We start from the raw sequence: 24,529 nt of genomic DNA on the forward strand, positions 1-24,529 counted from the left end.
CTGTGTATTGAACCATCATCTATGCATCATAGAAATAAATCCCACTCAGTTATGGTTGATGATCCTTTTAATGTAATTTTGGATTCAATTTGCTAGTATTTTGTTGAGGATTCTGTGTCTATATTCAGCAGGGATATTGACTTGTTGTTTTCTTTATCTTTGTCTGGCTTTGGTATCAGGAAAATACTGGACTTGTAAAATGAGTTTGGGACCTTTCCCTTCTATTTAGTTTTTTGGAAGAGTTTGAGAATGATGGGCATTTGTTCTTTAAATGTTTAGTAGAATTCACCAGTGAAGCCATCTGCTCCTGTGCTTTTTGTTTTTGGAGGTTTTTGATTAGGGATTCAATCTCCATACCAGCTATAAATCTGTTAACACTTTCTATTTCTTCAGGATTCATCTTGGTAGGTTTTATGTTTCTAGTAATTTATTGATTTCTTCTAAGTTATCCAGTTTGTTGGCATATAATTGGTCATAGTATTGTCTTATGTTCTTTTATTTATTTATTTATTTGAGATGGTGGTCTCACTCTGTCACCCAGGCTGCAGTGCAGTTGTGTGATCAGGGCTCACTGCAGCCTTGACTTCCCTGGGCTCAGGTAATCCTCTCATCTCAGCATTCTGAGTAGCTGAAACTACAGGCACATGCCACCATACCCAGCATTTTTTATTATTATTTCTTGTACAGATGGGGTTTTTGCCGTGTTTCCTAGGCTTATCTCGAACTCCTGAGCTCAAGTAATACTCCCACTCAGCCTCCCAAAGTGCTAGGATTACAAGCATGAGCTGCTGGGCTTAGCCGTCTAATCTTTTTTTTTTTTTGTAGAGTATGTGTTGCAATAACTGTTCCTTCATTTCTGAATTCACTTAAGTCTTCTCTTTTCCTTTTTTAGTTAGTCTAGCCAAAGATTGGTCTGTTTATCTTTCCAAAAAATATTATTACTTTTATTCTTTATTTTGATTCTTTTTCTGTTTTCTATTTTATTTATATTTGCACTAATTTTTGTTCTTTTTTTTCTTTATGCTGGGTGGCCAGACTGTGCTAAACCCATCAGAGTTCCAGGACTGGCAAGGAAGAAACCAGTCCTCTGGGAAGCCTTCTCAGAAAAGTTGGGGCACTGGATATATAACTGACCCTTTCCTTACCCTGGGTGAAGCTGGTGCTAGAGGATCTTATGGCCTTCCACCAGGGACAAGATCTCCAGTTAGGAAGTATCCCAAACTTTAAGCATAGTTTATTCTTCATTTTCTGATTAGTTGTGTAATATGAGTTTGCTTATTTGTTTTGGTGTGTTGTATTTATTTTAGTTTGTCGAAAGGTATTTTCTAAGTCCCTTTTTGATTTCTTCTTTGACCCAAAGGTTGTTCAAGAGTGTGTTGTTTAATTTCCACTTAGTTGTGAATTTTTTCATTTCCTTCGATACTGTTTTCTAGTTTCATTCCATTATGCTCAGAAAGTATATTAGGTACAATTAAAATCTTCTTATATTGTTCAGACTGGTTTTGTGACTGAATATGTAATCTATCCTGGAGAAAGATCCATGTATTCTTAAGAAGAATGTGTATTCTGCTGTTGCTGGGTGGAAGATTCTGTACATGTCTGTTAGGTTCATTCAGTATGTACTGTTATTTAAGTGCCTTATATCCTTATTCATCTTCCATCTTGATGTTCTGTCCATCTTTGAAGGTGTGATACTAAAGTTCCCAAGTAATATTGTATTGCTTGTCTATTTCTTTCTTCAGTTCTATCAATGTTTGCTTTATATATTTAGGTGCTCTGATGTAGGGCACACACACACACATATGTATAAATATTTATAACTGTTATATCTTTCTAGTGTATTGACCCTTTTATCATTTTATAATGACCTTCATTGTCTCTTATGACAGTTTTTGGGTTAAATTTTTTTAATATTTTACCTGGTGTAAATATAACTACCCCTGCTCTCTTTTACTTACCATTTGCATGACATACCTTTTTCCACCCCTTAACTGTTAGCTTGTGTGTGACCTTAAATATGAAATGATGTGGTTTGGCTCTGTGTCTCCACCCAAATCTCATTTCAAATTGTAATCCCTATGTTGAGCGAAGGTTATTGGATCATGTGGGCAGTTCCCTCATGTTGTTTTCATTGATAGTGAGTGAGTTCTCATGAGATCTGATGGTTTTATAAGGGGCTCTTCCCCCTCACTCTCTTTCTCTCTCTCAACTACCGCCATGTAAGATGTGCCTGTTTCCCCTTCCACCATGACGGTAAGTTTCCTGACGCCTCCCTATCCATAAGGAACTGTGAGTCAATTAAACCTCTTTTTATATATATAAATTACCCAGTCTCAGGTATTCTCTACAGCAGTGTGAAAATGGGATAATACAGTAAATTGGTACTGGTAGAGTGGTGTACTGCTACAAAGAAACTTGGAAATGTAGAAGCAACTTTAGAACTTGGTAGTGGTTAGAGGAATAGTTTGGAAGGCTCAGAAGAAGACAGGAAGATGTGAGAGAGTTCAGAACTTCCTAGAGACTTGTTGAATGGTTTTGACCAAAATGCTGATAGTAATGTTGACAATGAAGTCCAGGTTGAAGTGATCTCAGATAGAGATGAGGAACTTCTTGGGAACTGGAGTCAAGGTCACTCTTGCTACACTTTAGAAAAGAGACTGGTGGGGTTTTGCCCCTGCCCTAGAGATCTGTGGAACTTTGAACTTGAGAGATATTATTTGAAATTGGAATTTACATTTTTAAAAAAGAAGCAGAACATAAAAGTTTAGAAAATTGGAAGCCTGACTATATGGTAGAAAAGAAAAACCCATTTGCTGAAAAGAAATTCAAGACAGCTGCAGAATTTTGCATAAGTAACAAGGAGTCAAATGTTAATCACCAAGACAATGTGGAACATTTTTCCAGGCAATGTCATAGATAGACCTTCATGGCAGCCCCTCTCCTCACAGGCCTGGAGGCCTAAGAGAGAAAAATAATTATGTGGGCCTGGCACAGGGCTCCACTGTTTTGAGTAGCTTCAGGACTTGGTGCCCTGCGACTCAGCTGCTCCAGCTCCAGCCCTGGTAAAAGGGGCCAACATATAGTTCAGGCTGTTGTTTCAGAGGGTGCAAACCCTAAGCCTTGACAGGTTACATGTGATATTTGGCATATGCACAGAAGACAAGAATTGGGTGACTATATTTACCAAATGCCTGCACCCCCATTGTATCTAGGAAGTGACTAACTTGCTTTTGATTTTATAAGCTTATAGGTGGAAGGGACTTGCCTTGTCTCACATGAGATTTTGGACTGTGGACTTTTGAGTTAGTGCTGAAATGAGTTAAGACTTTGGGGGACTGTTGGGAAGGCGTGATTGGTTTTGAAATGTGAAAAGACATGAGATTTGGGAGGGGCCATGGTGAAATAATATAGTTTGGCTCTGTGTCCCCGCTCAAATCTCATCTCATTGTAATCCCCACATGTCAAAAGATGGAGGTGACTAGATTATTGGGTGGTTTCCTCCATGCTGCTCTCATGATAGTGAGTGAGATCTCATGAGATCTGATTGTTTTGTAATTGTTTGGAAGTTTCTCCTTCTCTCCTCTATCCTGCCACTTTGTGAAGAAGGTGCTTGCTTCTCCTTCACCTTGTACCATGATTGTAAGTTTCCTGAGGCCTCCCCAGCCATGTAGAACTGTGAGTCAATTAAACCTCTTTCCTTTATAAATTAGGCAGTCTCAGGTATTTCTTTATAGCAGTGTGAAAACGGGCTAATACATGAAGTGAGTTTCTTATAGACAGCATATTGTTGAATCTTGTTTTTGAATTCATTTAGCCAATCTATGTCTTTTGATTGTAGAATTTAATCAATTTACATTTCAATAATTATTGATATAAAAGGATTTACTATTTCCTTTTGTTGCTTTCTGTTTTTCTGTTAGTCTTGTTTGTCTTTATTTATATCCGTGGATTTTCTTAGTTGATATTACTTGATTCTTCTTTTTTCTTTTCTGTGACTTCTGTAGTTTGTTTATGTGTTTACCTGAAGGTTTACATAAAATATTATATAATTATAATAGTCTATTTTAAGCTTATAACAACATAAATTTAACCGCATACAAAACCCTATATGTTAACTACCATACCACCTTATGTTATTGTCATAATTTACATCTATTTATATTGTATATCTCTTAACATTTTTAGTTATGCTTATTTTCAACACATTTAACTGTTATTCTGTAATAAAAAGTGATTTACCTACTTGTATTTTTCTATATATTTACCTTTGCCAAAACTGTCATATTTTCTTATGCCATTGAATTTCTGTTCAGCATTCTGTATTAGTCAGGGTTCTCTTAGACAGACAGAACTAGTAGGATATATATATGTGTATATATATCTATATCTATATATATAGATATATATGTGTGTATATATCTATATCTATATATAGATATATATGTGTGTAGATATATCTACATCTATATATAGATATATATGTGTGTAGATATATCTACATCTATATATAGATATATATGTGTGTAGATATATCTATATCTATATATAGATATATTTTTTTTTTTTTTTTTTTTTTTTTTTTTTTTTTTTTTTTTTTTTTTTTTTTTATATTTATTATATATAGATATATATGTGTGTAGATATATCTATATCTATATATAGATATATATGTGTGTAGATATATCTATATCTATATATAGATATATATGTGTGTAGATATATCTATATCTATATATAGATATATATGTGTGTAGATATATCTATATCTATATATAGATATATATGTGTGTAGATATATCTATATCTATATATAGATATATATGTGTGTAGATATATCTATATCTATATATAGAAATATATGTGTGTAGATATATCTATATCTATAGATATATATGTGTGTATATATATCTATATCTATAGATACATATGTGTGTATATATATCTATATCTATATATAGGTATATATGTGTGTTTATATATCTATACCTATATATAGACATATATGTGTGTATATATATCTATATCAGTATCTATATCTATATGAGAGTTTATTAAGTATTAACTAACACGATCACAAGATCCCACAATAGGCTGTCTGCAAGCTTGGGGAGCAAGGAGAGCTAGTCTGAGTCCCAAAACTGAAGAACTTGGAGTCCGATATTCAAGGGCAGAAAGCATTCAGGATGAGAGAAAGATGTAGGCTGGAAGGCTAGGCCCTTCTTTCTTTCACGTTTTTTCTGCCTGCTTTTTATTCACTGGCAACTGGTTAGATTGTTCCCATCATATTAAGGGTGGATCTGCCTTCCCCAGTTCACTGACTCAAATGTTAATCTCTTTTGGCAACACCCAAACAGACACACCCAGGATCAATATCCTTTGATACTCAGTATTAACCATCAGAAGCCCACCTCTTGTCAACTTGAACCCATACACATCTCCTGAGATCATACATAATCTTCAAATAAACACAAAAATAGGGTCATAATTATGCCTAACATAACACAACTGTCCTTCAGACAACTGGAAATACACCAATCCCCAACCCAAATACTATCTCATAAAGTTAACAATACTTAAATGCTGATATGAAGTCAATAAATCTTATGTCACATAATAAAGGAGAAAGGAAATAAAGTGTATTTTCTTAGTAAAAGTGTATACATGCACAAACATGTTTTTAAGAAAAGAAGGAGGAAATAGTCGTGACAATTACAGTCCTCATTTCTGCAGCAGTCATGTGGTCATAGCTGGTATTGATGACTACCTTCTTCTACTACCCATTCTGTATTCCCTTTGCCTTCAGCAAGCACCTTGGCAGATCATGGTTTTTTTTCCTGGTGGAGTGACCCAAACCTTCATTCCTGAAAGGGTTTGGGTCATTTGTAGTCCTGCCTGGATTGGGATGTTGTAGTTTCCCATTAGCCTTAATCACAGGGCATGGTAATACTAAGACACCCTAATAGATCTCCTGTATTCCATGCGTACTCCTCCTTACTTTCATTATGGAGTACTAGACTGATTTCATTTTGATAGTCTGGGTCAATCACCCTAGCCAACAGTGTAACTCCCTTCTTAAACTCTTGACATAAAGGTAGGAGGAGCCCAAAGTGTCCCAGCATTAGATCTGACATACAGAGAAGAGCAATTACAGGACTCTTGAAAGATGCAGGTGGTATTTTGCAAGGTATTGCTCAAGAATTTATCTTCTGGACCTTCCCAGCTGGGATGCATAGGTCTAAAGTGACTAATCCTCTCCATCATCCCAATCTCCCTAAGCCTTTGGATCTCTTCCTCTACATTAAACCGAGGGAGATCAAGCGTTTCCAGCTCATTAACAGTGGGCCATCATTTAATCCATATTGCTTGCTACCCAAGCAAATAAACTGTTAGAACTTGTTTTAATGCCCCAAGCTGCAATATTGAAAGCAGAGTCCCAATTGAGTGGGCCAAAATCAATAAATTCAGCCTGATACACAACTCTGTGTTCCTCCCACCATTACCTGATACCCTTAATATCCATTCCCATGCCTGTTCTCCAGATTGCTGTTTATATAAATTAGAAAACTCAAACAGTTCTTTTTGAGCATAGTGCACCCACTCATGGGTCACACTCATGGGTCACACTCCCAACTTCACCTCTAGGGACCCGCCGGGACTTTAATCTAGTTATATTCTAGTAGCAAACAGGGGTGTTTGAGGTGGCTCCTGAGGAGAATCAACATTATTTTACCTGGCAACCGCCTCAGGGGAGGCCATCACTGTTGCCTCAGGCAGCATAGGGTTTATCTCTTCAGACAAAGGTGGAAAGACTGATGGCAGTATGGGTCAGGGAGCAGATGTTGCCACTACTGGGGATGGGGAAGCTGTTCTTTCTGGCAAAAAAAAGGTTCATCAGAGTTTACAAACTCAACGTCTCCAGCTTCGTCAGGGTCCCCCTACATGTCCATGTTCCAAGTTGTAGGGTTCCATTCTTTCCCAATCAATGCCTTCACTTTAACAGTAGACACTGGGCAAGGCTCTGCATGCACCTTTTATTGCAGGTCAGCCACTCGCATGATAAGTGCTTATGTCTGTTTTTCCACAGTTTCAGCTCTTTCTCTACAGGAGATAAGACTCCCATTCAGGGCAACCTTAGCAGATTCGAGGCTCATTATCTGCTTCTGAAGCCAGGAGACAGAATCCCTGAGTTCATCATTGTCTTTCATTACTTGTCCACTGAACTTAAGAGCAAACAACAAGCTTTATTATTTTCCTTAGTTCTCCACATATGGTCAAAGGTATTACTCATAGAGTCACTAAACTTGCCTCTTGCAAATGGTTAATCAGGAGTGTCAAATGCATTTATTTTGCATAACTCTTTAAACAGTTCACACCAAGGACTATCAGTGCTCTCCATACTACTAGAAGTAGAGTCCTTAGCATTTTTGGGGTCTAATCATATTAAGCAGCCAACTCCAGAAACCCCCAAAGCAATGAAAGAACTCCATCCTTAATATTCTGTTCCTCTAGAACCACTCCTGGTACCAAAATCTGTATTAGTCAGGGTTCTGTTAGAGGGACAGAACTAATAACATATATATATATATATATATGTGTGTGTGTGTATATATATATATGTGTATATATATATATATGTATATATATATGCTACGTAGCATATATATGTTTATATATGGGAGTTCATTAAGTATTTACTTACATGATCACAAGGTTCCACAACAGGCTGTCTGCAAGCTTGAGGAGCAAGGAGAGCCAGTCTGAGTCCCAAAACTGAAGAACATTGGAGTCAGATGTTCGAGGGCAGGAAGCATCCAGCAAGGGAGAAAGATGTAGGCTGGGAGTCGAGGCCTGTCTCTCCTTTTCATGTTTTTCTGCCTGCTATAGATTTGCTGGCAGCTGATTAGCTTGTGCCCACAAGGTTACTGGTCGACCTTCCTTCCCCAGCCCACTGACTCAATGTTAATCTCCTTTGGCAGCACCCTCACAAACACACCCAGGGTCAATAGTTTGTATCCTTCAATCCAATTAAGTTGACACTCAGTATTAACCATCACACATCTTTTCATTTCAACTTGAAGAACTTGCTTTCACATTTCTGCATTATGAGACCAGTGGTGATAAATTACCTCAGCTTTTGTTTGTCTAGAAAAGTCCGTATCTCTTTTTCATTTTTGAAGGAGATTTTTGTTGGACTTAGTGTTCTTGATTGGCAGTTGTTTTTCTTCAATACTTTTAATATACCATTCCACTCCCTTCTGTCCTGCAAGGTATCTGCTAAAAAAAAAGTCTAGTGATAGTCTTATGAAGTTTGTCATGTATGTGACAAGTGTCTTCTCTGCTGCTTTCAAAATTCTGTCTTTGTTTTCTGAAAATTTGATTATAATGTGTTTCATTATAATATAATGTAATAAATATAATGTTTGGTTTTTATCTTATTTGGTATGCTTCAGGCTTCTCAGATCAAAATATTTATTCCTTCCCCAGATTTGAGATGTTTTCAACCATTATTACACTCAATAAGCTTTCTGGTCCTTTCTCTCTTTGGGATGCCCATAATGCATATATTGGTCTGCTTGACATTTTCTGTAACTCCCTTGATATAGTTTGGCTGTTGCCCCACCCAAATCTCATCTTGAATTTTAGCTCCTATAATTCCTATGTGTTGTGGGAGGGATCTGGTGGGAGATAATTGAATCATGGGGGGTGGTTTCCTCCATACTGTTCTCATAGTAGTGAATAAGTTTCAGGAGATCTGACAGTTTTATAAGGGGAAATCCCTTTTGTTTGATTCTCATTCTCTCTTGCCTGCTGCCATGTAAGACATGTCTTTCGCCCTCTGCCATCATTGTGAAGCCTCCCCATCCTTACGGAACTGTGAGTCCATTAAATCTCTTTTTCTTTATAAATTACCCAGTCTTGGGTATGTCTTTATCAGTAGCATGAAAATGGACTAATACACCCCTTAACCTTTATTTATTATTTTTAGTTTATTTTTCCTTTTTGTTCTACTGACTGAATTATTTCCAGTAACCTGTATCTGAGTTTGCTGATCCTTTCTTCAACTTGATTTAGTCTGTTGTTGAACCCTTCTAGAGAATTTTTAGTTCAGTTATTGTTTTCGTCAGCTTTACGATTACTGTTTGATACTTTTATATTTTCTATCTCTTTGTTGAGTGCACTTCATTCATTCACTCTTCTCTTTACCTTGATGAGCAACTTCATAAGAGTAATTTTTCATTCTCTGTTTGGTAAATGATATAACTCCATTTTATTAGGATTGATTCCTGGAGATTCATCTTATTCCTTTGTTTGGAACATCTTTGCCTGATTTTTCATTTTCCTTGACAGTCTGTGTTGATGTCTGCACTTTAGATAAAGACTTCTCCCATTCTTCACTGACTGGCCTCATACAGGAAAAGACCCCTATCAATCAGCTTAGTCAGAGATTCTGGGGGCCTCTATCAATTCTTTCCCTCCCCAGGCAGAAGGCAGGTGGCTGTGGTTTTTATTTGTTCTTTCTGTGCTGAGCCAAGAATGAGAGCTCTGGCATCTATTCTTCTCCAGGCAGCTAACCCATGCTGGACCTGTCAGAACTCCAAAAATAGTGAGACAGATGTTAATTCCTTGAACAGCACCAGATGCATGAATCAACATTTTTACTGTCTAGGGAGAAGCTGAGAAATTGTATTTTTTTTATCTTCTCACTCTGTGCTGAGCAGGCAGAAGCACTGATAGTGCCTACCAGCCCAAGCCACTGCTGCCCTTCTCTCCTAGGCAGCTTGACTGTGATGAACTCATCAGGGTTGTGAGGCTGAAAAGACAGAATCCAGTCGTCTGAGAAGTCCCTTAAAGAAAGTTGGGACACTGAATGAGTGAACAAATCTGTCCCTTCTCCTCTGTGAAGATGGGTGCCAGGGAGACTTTTCCTGATCATATGTGCTTACCCCAGGGTCAGGGTTTTCAGTGGGTTTCCCAAATCTCTCTACATGCTTCAATGAATTGATTTTTACATCCTCTCTGGGTATTTGAGCCTTTCAACAGTTTCCAAGTTCTCACAAAGGGAGTTTGCCCATGAGTTGTTTCTCAGTTGGTATTTGTCAAGGGAAAGATGGTCTAGGGCTTCCTACCTTGTCATGTTGCTGTTATTACTCCTACCATGCCTTCTTATCTATGGTGTTTTCTTAACATAGATTGACACTCAAGAGATAGTTTGGATGAATAAATTAATGAGTGAACAGACATTTTTAGAGAAGAATAGTTAGAAAAAGAAGTTTTTACTCCCTAGAATAATGTATACAATCTTACTTCTAGGTAACACAAACAAACACACAAAAGATATAAAGTAAAGAAAATATTTTCATGGTGGCATTATCTGCTAAACCATTTTCCCCTTTAATCCTTAACAATCAACAATTTAATCTCATTTTTACATAGGTAGATTTTGTTTTTTAATATAATATGTGATTTTGAAATAGTAGCTTAGCAATTGGTATTTTTTTTCTCCTATCACAGATGGCCAGGGAGAATGCTAAAAGCTCTAGATGGCATAAACTATTTAAAAGACAAGTTATGGATTCTCTGAATGCAGTCATGCACTTACTGAATACCTTACTAAGGGAGTGTCTGCCCTTATACAATGCGGTTTAAAACAATGATGATAATAATGGTTGCAATGGTGGTGGTGATAATGGCAATGATCCCAATGTTGATGATAATTACAGCCAATACAGCTAATTATCTGCATTGAATGCCTGTGTATGAGACCTTTTAAACACATTATTTCATTTAGTTATTGTAACATCCTTTTGTACTTATTTGTTGTTGCTCCATTTATTAACAAGGAATTTGCATTAAGTACAATAGTAAATTGACTATTATCTCACAGTTTATAATTGGAAAAGTTGGTCTGAAACCGAGGTCTTTCCGAAGTATACACAGCACTCTACTGGCAATCAAACCAACAAGCTAAGTAAAAATTGAAAAATAATCAAAATCAAACTGTTAAATGTCATCAGCATGTTTGTGTTGCATTAATTCACCTTTAAAAATTTATTTTATCTGCACACGCAATTTTATATAAATGCATTTTGAATGTGATCATATAAATTTTTCTTTTTTGTGCCTTGTGTGTGAAGACTTTTTCATATTTTTTACCTGGTTCAGTACTGCAATCTCGTCCTTTATCATACTTTTTTCACACCAGGCAACCTATGTTAACAACTCAATATGTATCCTTTCATGTTTTTCTTCATGCTCATGTAAGAATGTATATATACACATAAATATATACACATAATATACATGTGTATGTACACATAAATATATACATATATGTAAGAGATAGACTTTTAAAACAATTGTGTTTTTTATAAAAGTGTCATCATATTATACTCACTTTTCCTTAACTTACTGTTCTCAATTGGCAATACTTACACCTTATTAAAATCCCTGAAATTTAATTTTCACAAGTCTAATTATGTTTAATGCATGTCACAGTTTGCATAGACTATAGTTGATTCAATTATTTAATTAATGTATATTCACTTTGTTTCTAGTGTTATGGAATTATGAACTATGCTTTTTTCCCTCCTATTTTTTATTGAGGTAAAACATGCATCTATATAATTTATCAACCTTACCAGGTTTAACTGTACACTTAATGGTAATAAATACATTGAAATTAATGGTAATAAATACATTGAAATGATGCTTTAATGAATATATTTGTATGAATATTCTTATTCACCTGTATTAATTCTGTCACAGTGCAATTATATTACCAAAAATTTTGTGACAATTCACATTTCCACCAGGGATATATGAAATTGCCTTTCATTCTGTTTCTCACATACATCATTATTCTTACAACAACATGTACTACCAAACAATTTTTTAACTCTGATACTTTAGAAATGGTATATTGTTGTTACTTTAATTTATAGTACATTAGTAGGGGGTTGGGACAGCCTATTATGTATTTATTGGCCACTGGAATTTTCTCATCTTTGAATTTGTTTTTAAAAATCTTTGCTCATTTATCTATAGGGATTTTTCCCCCAGCTTCAGAATTAATATCACCATTATGACTATTCTCTCTGCAAGAGAGAATTTTCCACAAAATTTATTTGTATTTAATACATTTGATAAGTACCTTTTGTGTAACTTAATATTTTTTTCTAAAAAATCTAATTTATACTTTCTGACTTTTTACTTAATCACAGAAATTGCCTGTTTGTAGAATATATTATCAGGACCTTAGATCTTCTTGCAAACTTTCTTATTGTTTTATCTTCTCTAGACCAGCAATGTCTGAAACGTAACGCTAGCAACAAATGTGAACCATATATGAAATTTTAAATTTCATATCAAATGTATTTTTTAAATGTAAAAAGAAACTAATAAAATTAAATTTAATAATATATTTTATAGGCCTAACATATTCAAAATGTTATTGTTTCCAACACAGTCCTTATAAAAATTATAAATTAGGTATGTACCATTTTTTTCAAACTGAGCATTTAAAATTTCATTTGCATTTTAGAAAACACGTCTCAATTTGCTTTTCCTCAATAGCCTCATATGGCTATTGTAATTTAGTTAACCAATACGCATACATGGCTACTGGTTACTGTGTGGGAAAGTGCATGTCTAGAATATGTTTTTTTTTGTGTGGCAAAGATGACTATAACTTATTTCCTTTTAATTTACAGACCTTTGTCATATTTTTACATTTTATCTATTCTTTTTGACAGATCTATTTTTAAATTCTTATGTCAGTAACATTGATTTGAATATAATAGTTTTAAAGTATATTGTGGTGATAGATAAGCACCCCCTTATTAGTCTTTTTTATCCAAGTTTTCTTGGGTACATTTGTTTGTATATATATTACATTATATTTTCTTGTATATTATGTGTATTTATTGTAATTATACACAAGTAATTCAAATTTTGGAAATTATATAGAAAAATAACATTTTTATACTTACCTTGTATCTAGTAACTTTGCAAAATTTATTTATTAGTTCTAGTATATTTTTTGTAAATTCCCTGATATTTTTACCTAGATGATCATGTTTTATATGGAAGAATTTTTTCTTCTTCTTGTAAAATCTGTATGTCTTTCAGTTATTTTTCTTGTCATATTGTGCTTGCTAGAACCACTACCATAATATCAAATAGAAGAGGTAGGAGAAAACATTCTTGTTTTGTTCCTCATACAAGAAGGAAAGCATTAAATCTTTTACTGTATGATATTTCATAGATGCCCTTTATCAGGTTGAGAAAATTTTTATTCTTTTTTTGCTATACGTTTTATTAGGAGTGGATACTACATTTTCTCAAATGTTCTTTCTGTATCTATTAAGATGATATGAATTGTATTTTTAAAGTTTCAAATGTAGTGAATTTTACTGATTAATTTTTTCCATGTTAAATCTCCCTCTCTTTCCTGAGATAAATCCAATTAATGGTTTTGAAGAGCTAGTATGTTTTAGAGATGAGTTCAAGTTAAAAAAATTTAAAAATCTTAATACCTGACTTGGAACTAAACACAGTATAGAGAACATAATTACATAGATGCACTACATGCTAAGTATATGGTATATCAATTATTGCAAATATGTCAAAATGAAATAACTCATCTTAAAGAAATGTTTCTCCAATATAGTCTCACCCATAATATACATTGACTCAAGACAGGAAATGTTTTTCTTTCATCAGCAATCTAAGTCAATATGAATAGCTCTATTATACTGCCAAGTATAATTCTGTATAGACCTAATATTTTTTAACCTTACATTCTCAGTCAAATGCTAGTTTGTCGTATTTCATAGACTTTAAAGATTTTCTCCTAAGAAAATGTTTGCCTACAACCCTAAAAATAAATAGTGAATTAAGAAAAATGTACCCTAAAAAAACTTCTTACCTTTAATTAAAGACAAACCTCACAAATCCTTAAAGTCAAGAAATAAACAGTTCTCCAAAAGGCCCTGGAAAATATACCAACTAATCCTGATTAACGTTATTAAAGTTAACATGGAATACATGAGATTTTATGTACTCTGCATGTATGGCAAAAGATTTTCCTCTTTCCAGAAACATTTCAAATTGTGTGAGTTTTATCCTATGCTAGGAGGTGACTTCCATAAGCTCATTAAAAATTAAGGAATGGACAGTGCCATTTTTTCAGTGCAATGACTGACATTGTAATTTCTTATCAGTGAAAATTACTTCAGCATCTGAGAATACAACCTCAAAATGTTTATGAGCCAATGTGGAACAAAAGTTAGATTACGAGAAGTTATATTTATAAAGGATTGTCTGAAGGATAAACAATTCATGCATCTCTCTAGGAAATCTCAAGTTAGTTTCTGGATAACTCTTAAAGTCAGAAAGCTGCACAATTTGACTACATTTTTTCACCCTATAAATTATTTCTTTTACTTTGGCATTCATGTAAAAAAAAAAGTCTTACTGTAAGTTCTATTGTAGGGATATAGTTGAGGTCACTTATTTAAATCATGGTACACAGAAGATTTTTGTCTCAGACCATTTCTAGTAAGTTTAATTATACTGAGTAACTGGCATTTTGTTTGTTTGTTTTAAGGGACATGCTAGTCTTACAAAGCACAGTTTTCTCTTGCTTTGGCAATTGGTACCATTAAAGTCAAATTTCTTGCCAACTTTGAATTATTAAGCATAGCTCAATGGCTTGCCATTCTGTGCATAGCACACTTTGAATTAATTTCATGATTTTTCTATTATTATCTTTTCCCTCTGATTATTTCACCATCATGTTATTTTTATTTCATGCTTTTTGATAATTATCTTCAATTTTTTTAAATGAAACAATTTGTTAATATGAAAAATGCTTCAGAATACTTGGAGTTTTAGGGACATGGATGAAGCTGGAAACCATCATTCTCAGCAAACTAACACAGGAACAGAAGACCAAACACCACATGTTCTCACTCATAAGTGGGAGTTGAACAATGAGAACACATGGATGCAAGGAGGGGAATATCACACACCAGGGCCTGTCAGCAGGTGCGGAACTAGGGAAGGGATAGCATTAGGAAAAATACCTAATGTAGATGACGGGTTGATGGGTGCAGCAAACCACCATGGCACGTGTATACCTATGTAACAAACCTGCCCGTTCTGCACATGTATCCCCGAACTTAAAGTATAATAAAAACAAAGCAATACAAAACAAAATTCTACACATAGATAAACTTTAAAAGTCAAAGAACAACCATAAAGGCACAAAACTAATAAATTTTTACGGTGGTCAAGAAAAGGGGACAGATACAGAGAATGGAAGTCTTCTTTGCCAGGTACTACTAAATTGTTTTCGTTGGTGTTCCTTGGTGAACAAATAAGAAGCATGGTACAGAGAAGTGAAATGAAGAAAACTGAAAGTAAACTCTACCCAAACAATTTGCCTAGATTTTATTCTGCCACTTCAAAAGTAAAAATAGCAAAACAACCTGGGTTTTCCCCACACAAAAACCTTTGTATTACCTCCATTTTAAGAAGAATGATGGTAAATATATAGTTGCCTAAAAGGATATAGAAATTCAAAGCATTTGTTCAGAATTTAGTTGTTAATAGAGCTGCTCTTCTCAAACATCAGAACTTTGGAAAGTGTGACCATGACTACATCCAATGATAGAATTGTTTTGAAATCCAAGAAAATGAAACAATTCAACAATCAAATATCTTGTAGCTTTTGTATAGATTTTGGTTCAAAGCACATTGTAAGATCAACTCAGATATGATTTCTTGGTATACTTAAGTCAGTTTAATAATTTATAATTAAAATTTAGATATCTTGTATGTTAACATATCATCATCAATTCAACATCATGTAATTCTCATTGGTTGCTATATTTGTTATCTATTGACATGTAAATGTATACAACAGACCACTTGGTGGCATATAAGAAGTGACACTTAAACTCATGTGGCTGTAAAGTTTAGCTAACTTGGGCCAGACTCACTCATGAGTCTGCATCAGCTGCAGGTCATCTGAACAGCTTTACTATTATTATATGGACTCACAGACACAAATATATATTAAAAATTGTCTGGTTGTTAGCTGATCTATGATGGCCTTGGCAGAAAGGACTTCAGTGAGCCAGAACAACTCCATGTATCTTTTATTGTCTAGCAGTCTAGCCTTGGCACGTTCAACAATGGCATAGATGTGAAAGAAGCCAAGCCCAATTGGGAAAGCATCTTTCAAACCTCATTTTGGTCACATTTGCTGATTTCCTACTAACCAAAGCAAGCTACATGGCCAAAGTTAAAGTTATAGTAAAAGGACACTACAAAGTTATGTGGGGAAGAAAATAGATATAGAGGAGGGTGAAAAATGAGGGCCATTTTGCAATGGTTGCACCACAGAGTTTTATTCTAGCTACTTTACAGGACTGGTGGATGATACAGTCCATGGTCTCATAGGATTCACGGGTCCAGTAATACTTAATTTGCTAATTAATATTTACCATGGTAGAAGAATTTCTTGACTCTATTATTGCTTTCAGAAATGACTATCACCTACGTTTTCCTCTTTCTTTTTTCATGCAGGAATTTGAAGGGCGTGATTTTTGTTTGGCTATCTTTTTATGAAGTGACTTGAAGTATTAGCTGACATTATTTAATGACAAGTGTAGAATAATGTTCTCTTGCATTCAGGAATGTTACAAGGACATAAAGTGAAAATGAAACAACAAAAGAAATGAGCCAGAAAATAAGACCTCTAGATAATTAAAATTCAGTGCCCAAACGAAGCAAGTGAAAATCTTTTAGGTTGATTATATAAATTCAGCTTATTATAGATTTTAAAGGAAAACAATTTTGAGATTACTTATCACCACGGGCAGCTGCTAGACTTCCAAATGGAATTTCCTAATGAGCATAGCAACAAATCTGTTTTGTTATTTCGAAGATACTTTGTATTTGCCTGGCCACCAACCAACACTGACCAGCAGCTGCTCTCTATTCTGCAGCCACCGGGTCTTATTGCTGACATTTGAGTTTGGAAGGAATGCATGCTTCTTTCTGAATATTCCAGATATTACCCCTTGTTTAGCCTGCTACTGGCTTCTGGATTGACCCTAATAGAAAATGGCAAAATCTCCCTGGTGTTTCTATAGGGCAAAATGAAGAGCTTGGAGGCTTCCATTGAGGACACTAAGGTGCCATTCCACTTTTTTTCTTCTGTGCTTGCCACTACACAGTTGAGGTTTAGAAAATTAAATCTGCATTTCCAAGACCCTTTTACTTTCAGGATTCTTGATATGATGTGGTTTGCCCAATTAGATTGGAATGTTAAAGGAAGCAAGAGTCATATTTCTGCAACTGCTGCTGTGACTGCTGCAAAACATGGTTAAGAAAACTGAGATTTTCTGCTGCTAAGTTAGCAGAAATTTCAGTGAACAGTCCAGGTTTGTAATTTGAGAGGTAGAGTGTGGTACTGAAGTACTGACTTCGTGATTCCTGGATGGAAGCCAAGGCATTTGAGGACCTACTAGTTCCTGGGAGTAAGCTCCCACTTTCTCATCTTCTCTGCTGAAGTAGCGGTAACAGCTCTCCTGGTAGGCTAGATTTGTAGTTTTGTTTTGAGCCTCATTTCTAGAGGGCTAGTAGCTTCCTTGCCTTCCAGTGATTTTTGTAAGAATTTAATTCTCTTCATTAAATGCTATTCTGCTTAAAATGCCTAGGTTTCTTTCTGTTATCAGCAACTGAATCCTGATAGATAACAATCATTCTCAAACCTGAGACATAGAGTTAGTTACATCCTTGCCTGGCTGCTAGAAATTAAATGTAAAATATAGTGTCGTGCTATTGCTTCACTCATTTTGTTTTCATTTTATTTATTACTCTTCAAAATTATAAAATATTTCAAGTACATAGAAAGAATATGAAAAGTATTACAACATTTCTTTGAGTATCCAATGCACAATAGATCAAATGTTGACATTTTTGTATATTTGTTTCCAATCTTGTTTTTTGACTAAAATGTTACAGATATATCTAAATCCCTCCACAATCTCACTCCTTTTTATCCTACCTCAGAGGTACCCAAAGTCTTACAGTGCTTTGTATATATGTCCCATGTGTATTTTTATGATATAACTACGTATTTATGAACTTATACCAATATGTAGTAGTTTTTCGTATTTTTATACTTTACATACGTGGTTTCATATTGCATAAATCACACACATTTCACTAGTTCTTTCAATCAGTGTTATATTACTAATATTTTTCTATTTTTATGTATGTATGTCCATTTAATGTATTTTAACTTATGCATGATTTTCATTGGCTGATTATACCATTTCAAGCCTGAGGTTGTTTCCAAGGATTGATTTTCCAATAACATCTCAAAATCAATATGCTAATAATTAAATTTGTAATTTCTCCTGACCCTTTACAATAGCTTTTATAATTGACCTCCTTGGTTTGGCAAGTGGTATTTACACCCCCAAATCTTTCAGCTTCAAATCTTTAGGATCATGTTGATACGTTATTTTCATTGTTGATCATTTCATTGAATACTTGCTCTTTGTCAGCCTTTAGGTTTGCTAAAATGTCATCTCCTAAGAGAGACGTTCCTGAAGTTGTCTCTTGACCCCAGGAATTACCTTAATCCAGCAACATGCTCCTCCTTCCTTTTAGGATATTTATCATTTATCATAGTGTATAATCAATATTGGCTCACATTCTGTTTTGCTTGTTGTCTGTCTTCTACATAAACTATAAGCTCTGTAAAATCTGAGACCAGGTCATTGTACCCAGAACTAGCATTAGAGCATGATAGAAGCTCAGTAGATATTTGTTAGATAGAGAGATGTGATGTGCAACCCATTGCATCCTAAATTCAACCTGTCACATTCTAAGGAATTTTTTTTCAAAACATCAATAATGTAAATATGAGCACATGACATTTAGAAGCAAAAGAAATATAAAAATAAGCAAATGCTTTCAGAGCTTACCACATTGCCTGGTTGATATTAGATGTTTAAAATTATAATCATTGAAATGGCAAATATTTTATGCATGTAAAATGTTCCTTTTATTTTTACCTTAGGATAAATGACCCGTAATAAGATTGCCTTGTCAAATATGTCACTATTTAGTTGTACGTAGTAGCTGGAGATATTCACATAAGTAATTTTCTACTAATAGCATGATTTTTTAAAAAAATTATTATATAAGATTTCATGTAATTTCAAATATGTAGAAGAAGAATTAAAAATACAGACATCTGTGTACTCGCCACTGAGATTAAACAGATGTTAACATTTTGCCATACGTTCATTAAATCTATCTTTAAAAATAGGAAGTAAAATGTTACAGATACAGCTAAATCCCCACCTTCTTCTGCTTCCTTTCCTCCCCACCAGTAACCAGTATCTTAAAGTTATTGTATGTCTTTCCTGTGTATGTCATGTCATGTATTTAAAAATAATATAACTATGTTTTGTGTATGTATGCCCTGGGGCCCTTATTTAAGAAAAAAGTACACAATTACAAAAATAAAATTAGATGCAAGAATATTTGTTTAGAGTAAGAAATCATAACACATTTAAAAATGTAAATAGATGATAAATGCCACAAGCACCAAAAATATACAAGTGAAATCTAATATTTTAAAGTTTCCCAACCTGCCTCTATAATAAATTTTTCTGTATATTTGTGACCACATAGTCTTTGATTACCTCTTCCTGTGACATTCTTAAATATTAATTCCTATGGTGGGATTAGAAAAAAATGTTTTCCCTCTAGCATGGATGAACTAAATTTGTTTTCAATTATTGATAACTGTATGCATTAACCTTACTACTTCATATGTGAGCTTTCTTGTTATAGTGTTGATAGAGGTGCATGCCCAACACACACAGGGATTGAGGAGAAAGAAACTCTTGCATTGCTGGTTTGAGGTCATAGCATTGCTGGAGTCAGGAGCAGCTGCCCAGGCAGAAAGAGACTGTCCTGCCTCAGGAAGGTAGCACATGCTTATCTTACTTCCTACTTATCCTGTTAAGAGACATAAATGTAAATATTGCACTAATCGAGTGTGTGTATCATCAATAATTTCTCTCTATATGGCCTACCCTTCAGCATTTTAAAACTAAAGATTTTATATTCAACCTGGAGTTAATACTCAGAATAAAAACTTCCTCCCTGGAAAGTGGCATATGTAATTGAAACTTCCCAGAACTAAAGGTTCACTAGCAACATGCTAAATCTGCCTTCATTTGTGTGTATTCATATTTTATATAAATAGATTCGTCTGTATATTTTTAAAACCTTAGAGGGTCATTCAACTTTATTTTGAGATTACTCATGTTGACACATGTAGAAATAATCTGTTCATTTTAACTGCTAAGTATTACATTGTACTAATCAACAACATTTAATTATTCTCTTCTTTTTCTAAGGAGCATTTAAAGTTTTTATGCTGGGTTGTTTTTGGTATTATAAATAGTGCTGCAGAAAACATTCTTCTACATAGATCCTGGAACATGTGTGTGGCACTGCCTCCAAGGTAGCCAGTCAATTGGAGAGAAACTCTGGGTTATGGAATGTGCCCACCTTAAGCAAATTGCTAAACAAATGACTCTAAAATTTTATATTCTGCTAATAATATGAGCCCCTGCTACATTTTCATTATACCTAACATTCCCATAGTTGGTAATTTTGATAGTCAGTTGGATGTGAGAGAGATTCTTACTGTTGTTTTCACTGGCATTTAACTATTTACTAATGATGTTGAACATTTAATGTATTTATGCTTATGTCCATGATGACTTCCTCAACTGCGAATTGCCTCTTTGCATCTTTGGATTAATTTTATTGGATTTGCTTTGTTTTTATTTTTATTTAGAACTGCCCATTGCATTTTCTAATTACAATTCTTTATTTGTTATACGTGATATAAGTATCTTCTTCTTGTCTTTGATGTGTCATCTTTGTTTCTAATATAGTTTGTCCTGCAGAGGATTTCGATTAAATGTAGTAAAATTTATTAACCTTTTATGAGTTCTTTTCAAGTGTATGTAGACCTCCTTTATTCTACCATAAAAATATAGTTTCATGCTTATTTTCTTTAAAAAATAGAGTTTTATTTCTTATATTGTGCTTTTTTTTTTTTTATGAAGTCTTGCTCTGTCATCTAGGCTGGAGTGCAGTGGCACCATCTCAGCTCACTGCAACCTCTGCCTCCCAGGTTCAAGCAATTCTCCTGCCTCAGCCTCCTGAGTAGCTGGAACTGTAGACGTGTGCCCCCACGTCTGACTAATTTTTGTATTTTTAGTAAAGACGAAATTTCACCATGTTGTCAAGGCTGGTCTCAACCTCCTGACCTCAAGTGACCCGCCTGCCTCAGCCTTGCAAAGTGCTGGGATTACAGGCATGAGCCACCACACCCAGCCTTATATTGTACTTACGATCCATTTGGAACCAATTTGGGAGTATTATATGAAGTAAGGAATATTTTCTGCATAATTAGAGCCCTATTTACTTGATATACCTTCCTTTTGCCACTGATTGGTAAGGCCAGTTTGTTAGTTCGTTTTATCAGAATTGAAATCCTGCCTCTATCCTTACTAAGCAGTATGATCCTAAGCAAGTTGTTTAACCTCTGGCATACACAGCTACAAAAAATGCACACATCATAGGGACTTTGTGAAAATTTAAATGAGTTAGCAGGCATGAAATTTTCAGGTGAGTTCTTGACATCTAAAAAACCCGAAACAGCACCTCAGCAAATTACACTCTTCTTTTCCCTGCCCCATTTCATGATACTTTGATAGCTGAAAGAGTAAAGGTGGCAATCAAAACATTACCTTTATTATTAAAGATGAGTTAAAGAGCATAGTTTGTAAGAGTAAACTAGGATGCCCATATATGGTGAACCTCAGAGTTGGGCAGACATATTGACTTAGTCACAGACAAGACGGAATACAGTAGGCTTCATATATGGAAGGCTTGTATGGATAAGAATATTGCTCAGACTTTCTTTGAAAATTTTGCATGTATGTTAAGAAGTTGTATTGGTCTGTTCATTTCTTGTACTGTCTTTGTCAAATATTGGTATATATATTACACTGCTTATTTTTCTTTCTTCCCCCTTCCTGGAAATTGCATAAAATAACAATTATTTTTACATTAGAAGTTGGTAAAACTTGCTTATAAAACTACCTAGACTTAAATCCCCCTACCCACTCACTTACCAACTAGAATTTTATTTGTGTGTATGTGTAGATTTTATTCTACTCTTCATTCTCTTTAATGATTATAAGACTATTCAGTTCTTCTACTTTTTGAGATTTAGTAAATCACATTTTTCCCAGAGCATTTTCATTTTATTTAAATTTTTAATTTTATTGCAAGAAAATCACATATAGTATTTTCTTATGATATTTTGAAGTCTTTAGTATATCAGTGAATATTTTCTCTTTTTTATTTCTAATAGCATGGGGATGTGTGTGTTGATGTGGTTATGTGTGTTTTTGTGGGTGCTTCCTTTCTTTTTTTCCTGGATAATCTCACCAAAATTTGTTTAATTTATTAATCTTCTCAAAGTGTCAAATTTTGGGGTTTGTTGATCTCTTCTTTTTGCCTTTTCCTATCGTATTTTACTGATAGCTCTGTCTGGCTTTTATTTTCTTATTTTTTATTTTTCTTGTTGGATGCTTATTTCTTATTTATCAATATTTCTTCTTTGCCAAAATCAATATTTAAGGATAAATATTTTTCTCCAATGTGATTTTTAGCTTCACCTCAACCAATTTGATATATAGTGTGTCAAAGATATTTAATTCTAAATATAGTTAAATTTTCTTTACATTTTCTGTGTATCCCATGATTTAAAGAATGTTATTTTTAGTTAGATTTTTGTAATTCATTTTATTGTAAGTGGTTATGTAATATCACTTGTTTTATACTTGTTTTACAATTTTTGAGACTTTTTCTGCTGTATCCTGGTACATGTTCACTTTGAAGAAAAATCCTATGATTACATGAAACTGAAATGCATCTTCTATTATATAGTTTTATATATCCAAATATATATTATTCTAACTTGTTAATTGTATCATTAAAATTTTGTTTATTCCTTCACTAAAGAAATACTGAGTCACTCCTCTGAGCCAGTCATTTTTTTCTAAGCATTGAGGATGCAGCAGTGAAAAATATAGCAACTCTCTATTTTTATGGAGCTTACATTTTAGTAGGGGGAGACAGTCAGTAAAATAAAAAAAAGTAAATATATATGATGTCTGATGATAATAAAAGATATGGAAAAACTAAAACTGAAAGGGCGGGGGTTAGGAGTGGTTATTTTTATGAGAAAAATGTATTTTCAAATAGGAGGAAGAACAAGTGTAATGGCCTTGAGGAAGGGATTCTCTGGTTAGAGGGGAGTGAGCAAAGATGAACTTGATAGAACATGAGGGCAGTGAGTTAGGGTAGCCAGATCAAGTGTAGACATCAAATTGATGAAGAGGTACTGCCAAATGAGACTTGGAAGGAGTAGGCAGTGAGGAAGAAGATCTGGGGTGGATGCTGTCTATGTTGGGTACTCAGAATTTATCTTAGGATTTTTCTTATGCCATCACTTCGTTGTATCCTTTTTCTTGAATTCCATTTTGCTTCTTTCTTTTTTGCCAAGCTTTAGTCAGCGGAGCGTTCTTTTTTCTAAGAAAGGATATATGGAAGGTGATTCTTTCGAGATGCATCACACTTGACAGTTTAACTGGAAAAAGACCTTTAACATAAAACTTTCACTCATTTTTAACAGACTTTTTTTTTTTTTTTTTTTTGAGGTGGAGTCTAGCTCTGTCGCCCAGGCTGGAGTGCAGTGGTGCGATCTCAGCTCACTGCGAGCTCTGCCTCCTGGGTTCACGCCATTCTCCTGCCTCAGCCTCCCGAGTAGCTGGGACTACAGGCATCCACCACCACGCCCGGCTAATTTTTTGTATTTTTAGTAGAGAGGGGTTTTCACTGTGTTAGCCAGGATGGTCTCGATCTCCCGACCTTGTGATCTGCCTGCCTGGGCCTTCCAAAGTGCTGGGATTACAGGCGTGAACCACCGCGCCTGGCCTTTAATAGACATTTTTAGAGCAGTTTTAGACTTACAGAAATATTGAGGAAGATAATTCAGAGTTCCTATAGACCCTCTATATTCAGTTTTGTCCATTGCCATCTTACATTTGGATGGTACATTTTTAAAGTAATAGGCCAATATTGATATATCATTATTATCTAAAGTCCGTAGTTTATTCACATTTCCATAGTTTTTAAACTAATATCTTTTTCTGTTCCAGGATCCCATCCAAGATATCAAATCACATTTACTTATCCTGTCTCCTTATGAACTTCATGGTTATGACAGTGTCTCAAACTTACTTTGTTTTGATGACCTGGATAGTTTTGGGGAGTACTGCTCAGCTATTTTGTAGGATGTTCCTCTATTAAAATTTGTCTTATGCTTTTCTCCTCATTAGAATGG

At 34.5% G+C, this 24,529-nt stretch overlaps 1 long non-coding RNA gene across 1 annotated transcript in view; it reads left to right on the top strand.

The window, feature by feature from the left end:
* Positions 1 to 3,564: 3,564 nt before the first annotated feature.
* LOC115831795 overlaps positions 3,565 to 24,529 on the top strand; it is an 85,131-nt gene continuing 64,166 nt past the window's right edge. The window contains exon 1 of the long non-coding RNA XR_004027291.1: positions 3,565 to 3,639. This is a non-coding gene — a long non-coding RNA (uncharacterized LOC115831795). The remainder of the gene's footprint in view (positions 3,640 to 24,529) is intronic.

The sequence above is a fragment of the Nomascus leucogenys genome, chromosome 20, assembly GCF_006542625.1.
Source record: "Nomascus leucogenys isolate Asia chromosome 20, Asia_NLE_v1, whole genome shotgun sequence".
Taxonomy (NCBI): domain Eukaryota; kingdom Metazoa; phylum Chordata; class Mammalia; order Primates; family Hylobatidae; genus Nomascus; species Nomascus leucogenys.